The sequence below is a fragment of the Mus musculus genome, chromosome 3 (assembly GCF_000001635.26).
Source record: "Mus musculus strain C57BL/6J chromosome 3, GRCm38.p6 C57BL/6J".
NCBI classification, from domain to species: domain Eukaryota; kingdom Metazoa; phylum Chordata; class Mammalia; order Rodentia; family Muridae; genus Mus; species Mus musculus.
The window spans coordinates 97,025,160-97,032,282 of NC_000069.6; positions in this window are offsets into that span (position 1 = coordinate 97,025,160).

The window sequence follows — 7,123 nt, forward strand, 5'->3', positions numbered from 1 at the left end:
GCATTTGTGCATTTGTCTCAGAGGCATTTGATTTCCCAGAAGCCTTCAGGAGGAGGGCAGGAAAACCGTAGTTTTGCCTCTTTTTCTGCTTTGAGAAGAAACTCACTAAGAGCCACTCATAGCGCAGCTGTCAGCGGGGTTCACACCCCACACTCTTCTAAAAGAAAAACTTCCATGGAGAAAACCAGAAGAGGCAGGTCCAGCCGCAGGGACTCAGCTAGAGAAACAGGAATCACTTGAATCTTGGGCATGATCCCACTTCCATGACTCACCCCCTCCCTCTTCCAGAAAGCCAGGCACAGGAATTAATTTATGGGTTCTGTCCAGAGGTCTTTAAGTAAACAGTGCTAACAGCCCTTTCAGTTATCCAGACAAGCTTGATTTTAGGCCCCTGGGAGGAAACTAATGACTTGTAGCTACTTGGCTATTGTTTTCCGAAAACAATTTGGCTTCCTTTTAGATAACCTCGCAATTCCTTCTTTACAAGTTGGGGTGCTGGGGCCAGGGCAGGGCGAAGCTGGCCAGCTCCAGAGCACAATGCCCTCAGTCAGGCCCCTTTCTTAAGAACTTTAAAGGCACCTGAAAGTTTGTTGAGCAGGCAAGACTCTGTGAATGGAAAGGACCTTTGTGACTCTGCCTGTCTCTTGAAATCTCACCCCTGTCCAAGAGCCTATAATAGCAATTAAGCTGCATAGTGTACAAAGAACAAATTTGTGAAGGACTATGTAATGTCATGGCCATTCCACAGATGTAAACATTGAGGCCTGATGACTTGCCTAAAACCCTAATATTAGCAAAGGCTGAGGGTAGGATTCTGAGATCTCAGATCTGAGCAGGGAGACTGTCCTGAGCCAGCAGGCTTTGGTCTGTCCCCTGACAATCTGGGGACAGTCTTCCTGCTGGAATAGAATGTACATTTTGGCTGCAGTGGCTATGAAGTTGAAGCACAAGACCCCCCCCCCCCACTCTCCCCTCATTCTCCAGAGCTGGGGTAGGGTTGGGACTCAGGTTGGGAATTTTTCTCTCAGACAGTCTTTCACAGCCAGGGCTTGACCAAGGATGACCTTAATCTCCTGGCACTTCATCGTCCACTTCTCTAAGGGCTAGGATTACACGAACCACCACATCTGACCCACGGGGAAACCATGTTTGAATCTTCTTTCTGTCACAGGTCCATGGGAGCACAGGTGCACAGGTGCATGGGAGCACAGGTGCACAGGTGCATGGGAGCACAGGTGCACAGGTGCATGGGAGGACAGGTGCACAGGTGCATGGGAGCAGAGGTGCACAGGTGCATGGGAGCACAGGTGCACAGGTGCATGGGAGCACAGGTGCACAGGTGCATGGGAGCACAGGTGCACAGGTACATGGGAGCACAGGTACATCCTGCCCATTTCATCTCTAACATTTAGCTGACTGAATGTAAAACTAACCTTTGAAAACCACCGAAAATCTAAACTTTCTAAATGCTCTTCATTCCCTGTAATAACTTGTCCCTGAGAGCACAAGTTCAACCTAATGACCGATATGAACACATAACACTTCTATCCTTGAGTTTGGGTTTGAACACCTGTGGCTAAATTTTCAAGCTGGACGAAGGGCATTGTACCTCCATTTACACTTAAGGGTCTGCCTGTATTTTGGAGTGACTTCTCGGAGGATGTCTGAGTACACAGTATATTTGGCAGAAAGTTCTTCAATCTTGTACCTTAAGATTTTTGTCAATAAACTACTATACTAGTTTGCTTTGTACGGCTGTGGTTAAAAAACTGACCAAAATCAACCTGAAGGGGAAAGGGTCCATTTCACCTCTCGAGTTCATCATTGAGAGAAGTTAAGGCAGGAACCTGGGGGTGCGAACAAACATGGGGGCCATGGTGAAGTGCTGCTTCCTAGCCTAGTCCTGTGGCTCGCTTAGTCTGCTTTCCTATATTAACTCAGGACCACCACCCCAGGGGTGATACCACAGTGGACTTGGGCCTTCCTGTGTCAATCGCTAATCAAGAAAATGAGTTCACAGACTTGTCTACAGGCCAATCTGATGGGGGCAACTTCTCAATTGATACTCTCTTCACAGATAACCCTGGCTTATGTCAAGTTTACAAAAGCTAACCTGTACAACTACCAAATACCAGACCTTACACTCAAAGGAGAAGCAAGTCCTCTTTTGTCCTTGTGAGGCAGAGGTTAGGCAAGGTTGCATACCTTGCTAGAGGGAAGGAAGGAAGGAAGGAAGGAAGGAAGGAAGGAAGGAAGGGGAGGAAGAAAGAAGGAAGGAGGAGGGAGGGAGAAAAGAAGCGAAGGAAGAAGGAAGGAAGGCGGGAGAGAGGAGGAAGGAAGGAAGGAAGGAAGGAAGGAAGGAAGGAAGGAATCTAGGTTGGTATTCAGCTGGGATCTCTAGACCTTGTCTGTATCAGGACCAACATTTAAGATTCTCAATAGTTTAGTTTCAAGGTTTCCTAGACTTGGAGAGAAAATGCCTTTCCAAGATGTTCCAGGCAAAGATCCCACATTTTGGTTGAATGAAATCTCCAGCCTGGACTCTTGGGGGCCTAGTATTTGCCCCCACACTCTGGCTTTAGTGGGAATGACCAGGCTTGCCTGGCATTAGGTTAACAGTGATGATGACCGTGAGGGTCATGGTGGCTGTTCCTCTTCCTCTCTTTCTTCTTCTCTGGCTCAGCCCACCACAAAAGAGTTCTGAAGTCTGGGATCCCAAAGGAACTCCTAAGCCAAAGATTAGGTCTGCATAAGATTTTAACTTTGCCTTTGGGGATTAAAAACTTGACATGTGATGAGAGAAGAGAACAAAACATCAAGAACAAAAAAGTCTAAGCTTTGTTTGCTTTCTGCTTCTTGGAACAAAGTGAAGTCTTGTTTGTTTGTTTGTTTGTTTGTTTTGTTAGTTAGTTTGATTTTTGTCACTATCTATCTGGAAGGTAACCGTCCTAAAGGGAATGGCTTAAGCCTGCTGTGTTTGTTTCTCAACCAGCAGAAACGTGTGACCTCAGCTCACTAACCACAGCTCCAATTGCCCATTTACACCCTCCAATTAGGTGCTGGGGACTCATTGCTCTTGCAATTAGCTGCTGACAGAAGTTACTTGCACGTGTTGCCATGTAGGCTGCAAAGGAGGTAGCCGCTAAAACAGCTGCACCGCAGCATCTTGGGAGGGAAACCTGAGGACCCAGAGATTCTCACTGAGTGAAGAGGACATGGAAAATCTGTCCCCTCAGTTCTCTCCTGGCGCCTAGAGACAAGCGGGAAGGAAGCAAGTTTTGAGGTGCCAGCTTTAAAAGACTTTGGAGGGCTGGAGAGATGGCTCAGCGGTTTAAGAGCACTGACTGCTCTTCCAAAGGTCCTGAGTTCGTATCCCAGCAACCACATGATGGCTCACAACCATCCATAATGAGATCTGATGCCCTCTTCTGGGGTGTCTGAAAACAGCTACAGTGTGCTTAGATATAATAAATAAATAAATCTTTGGGCTGGAGAGAGAAGAAAAAGTGTCTGAAGACAGCTACAGTGTATTTACATATAATAAGTAGATCTTAAAAAAGTTTTTTTCAATCTAAGTGGTGAATATACAGATAACCACTTCCCCTCCCACCCTCCACCCCCAGCCCCCCCAACAAAAAGACTTTGGAGGAGGTGGAAATCTCAGACCGTGAGGCACCTTTGTAGTCACCAGAAGCGCAGCCTCTTGCTGGAGGTAGTGTCCATTCTTCTTGTGCTCTGACTTGGGGTGCCCTGCGCCACCTTCTTACTAGGCCAGAGTAGTTCATAATTCCTTTGCAGCTGAGGGACAAAGGGATGAACCTGTGCATCAGGCAGAACTTTTCTTCATGTCCTAAATAACCCTGGGCAACTTACTCAACTTGGAGTGTAAACTTTATTTACATTAAAATGGGAATAATAACACATTGTTTACCGTGCAGTGCTGTGAATTGAAGTGTTCAACTTTCCACTTTGCTATAACACAACAAAGCAACCACTCAAGTGGTTTTTCCCTCCCATAATTTAGCAATTTATTGTGTATGCAGTTCTGAGTTTATATTAATTGTTTTATAATTAAGAACTCTATTTTGCAATCAGAACACCAGCTCCTTGTGGCCTTTGTTTTTCAGCATTGACTGAGCCCACTATAGGTGGCCAAAGAGTCTTGATCAAGGCCATGCTCTTTATATAGTGCATGATATTGTTTTTCTCTGAGTTAGAGAGACGGCTCAGGGGTTGAGAGCAATTGCTTGTCTTGCAGGGGATCTTAGTTGGGATCCCAGCACTCATGATTGTCAGCTCACAATTGCTTGTAACTCCAGATCCAGGGGCTCTGGCAGCCTCTTCTGGCCTCTGTGGGAACTGCACTCATATGCACATAGCCACTCACAAATAAACACACATTACAAATAATTTGAAAGAAAGTAATCTTTTTTTTAAAAGATTTATTTATTTATTATATGTAAGTACACTGTAGCTGTCTTCAGACACTCCAGAAGAGGGTGTCAGATCTTGTTACAGATGGTTGTGAGCCACCATGTGATTGCTGGGATTTGAACTCCGGACCTTCGGAAGAGCAGTCGGGTGCTCTTACCCACTGAGCCATCTCACCAGCCCTAAAGTAATCTTAAAACAACAACGACACCCCTTAGATGGGACCATCCTTTTTTATCTTTTCATTTCAAAGTGAAAACATTGTGAAGTGTGCCCAGAATGCTGCTGAGTAGAGCTTCTTTGCAGTGCCATTTTTTAATGTGTGGAGCCCACCCGGAGGCCTCTCTCTAAGACTCTTTTTACACTGAATGTGAAGAAGGAGAGAGCATGGCAGAATTTCTGTTTTGTTTCCAGCTCTTGCCCTGAGTTCTTTCTAAGGCATTAGGTATCTGCTCATGATGTCCTTCTCTGGTTTGTGGTGACAGCTGTACTGGGTCCCTTTAGAAAATCACTCCAGACCTACAACATGAATGGCATTTTCCTTACTGTTGTTAGAATTCTTGACTTAGTCTCAGAGAGATTCTTGCAAGAAATAAGCCACTCTTCCCAAGTTCTTCCAAAACCTCTTAGTTTGTGTCCATCAAAATATTTTCTGCCTAGATGCTGTACTGAGCTTTGTGCATAGCTTCCTGGATGCAGCTTCCTGCAGTATCTCTAGTGGCCCCACCCAATTTCCCTACTGATTAATTCTCTGTTCTCCAGATAGGATGGTAGTAGTTTCCTGCTATGCCCTGAACTGTCCAGCCTCACAGGTGTGCCTACATCTAAATATGTCTTCTAGGTTCTCAAAGGAAAATGGTACTCTCTCTGTATCCCTGATGATCTAGCATTACATCACTGGCATTTAGTGTCTCCTTTGGCAGCCCCATGATCTGTGAATTGATATTCCATTAAACCTTCCCCACTTTCAGATCACCCCCAGGTGACACTTCATAGGATCTTAACCTGCTATCTCTGGCTAGAGGTAATAAGGTGTCCCCAAGTGCCTTGTTTTGTGGAGTGGCTATAAAGTAGGAACAAAGTCACAGCATGGAAACAGGGACAGCTGGGGACCCAGGGCTCTAATGCTGGCTTCAGGGCTGAACTCTATCCCAGCCATAGTAGGCACAGGTAGAGAGGAAGCAGGCTCTGTGCAGCACCACTCCATGCTGTATTCTGAAGTCATACCCACTGCACCTCCCATACTAGCCACTAATCTAACTCTTCACATATCTTCCTCAGTTCTCATGACAACCGCAGAAGCAGACATTATTACCCCCAGCTTACAGCTGAAGACCCTGAGCTTCATGGAGGATGGCTTGCCCAGTGTAGTTCTCGGCTATGGAGCGGCAGAGCCAGGATTTGAACCCAGTTAGATCGGCATAGGATATTCTGACTAAGGAACCAAGATTCCTGCATTTATATCAGAACCGTTTCCCTTCTCCCAGTCCCGTAAAAGAAGCCCTGTATCCTGTCCTCTCCCGCTGGCCCTCAGCTTGTTCACTGATGGAAAACAGTCTGTCTGTGACAAGCTCTGGCTGGGGAGGGCACTGAGTGGACAACTGTGGAACAAGAGGCAGACCTGTGCACTGGCCTGGCACCTGGCACCCACTGTAGTATATGACACCATTAAGGAGTCTAGACTGTCCCTCAGTTTCCCTGGCGGTTGCAAATGATGTCTGAGATTCTCTTCCTCAGCTGGCATAGCTGTGACCTCCGACATTTGTCCCAGCCTCTCTGGGACCCCAGCTTAATGCTTCAACAGAGGAACTGGTACAAGGTAGAAGAGGAGGTGGACTGAGGTGATGATTTCGGAATTTCTCTCCTGTGACAAATAATGTTCTAAGATCTCTCCCTGGTTCAGCTATTCTAGGGACAGCCACAGACTTCTTCAGTCTGCCCAAGAAGGTGTATGTTGTCATTGGCTAAAACCTAACTTGCTGAGCAACTGAGTCACCACGACCCTGTTACTCCATGTCCTTGACCCTCTGTTTCCTCAGGCATTGCGGAATGTGAAATCAGAAACTGGGATAAAATAACCCACGTCTGTGAAGCCCCTAGCTCAGTGTCCAGGCACACATAAAATGCTGTTTTCTGGTTAGAGGAGAAAAGCGAGAGGAAGAGGGATGGAGAACACTCTGATTGGTGGGGGATGCGGCTCCACATTTGGAACCCCAAGTTAAGGGGGTTTGACCATTCAGGTAAAACCTTGTACCCATTCTGGGTGCCTAAAGGCTGTGGCTTGGGAGAATTACCTTTTCCTGGGCTCCCTGAGGGTCTGCTGTGTGGGCAGACAACTTCTTTTCTGGTGACAGGAAAAGGACTGGGAAGAGGGGTTTTCCTCGGGGTGCTTCAGGAAGGCAGAATTCTGCCTTAGCGGCTGAGGGATGGGCAGAAAGAAAAGAAAAACCCAGGAAGACTGTGCCTGAGCCAGCTGAGCCAGCTGAGCCAGCTAGCAAGTGCATGGACTGCCGGATTCAATTGGATTGGATTGCGGATCGCCAAAACAAGGACAGCCACTGGGACAGGGACAGCGGGACAGGGACAGTGACGGCGGAGGGCAGCAGGGTGGGGGTAGGGTGTCTTTCTCGACTGGTGAGGAAAAGGGAGGGGAGAAGACTTTTTAAATGAGTGCAAAATTCTACGCACAAAG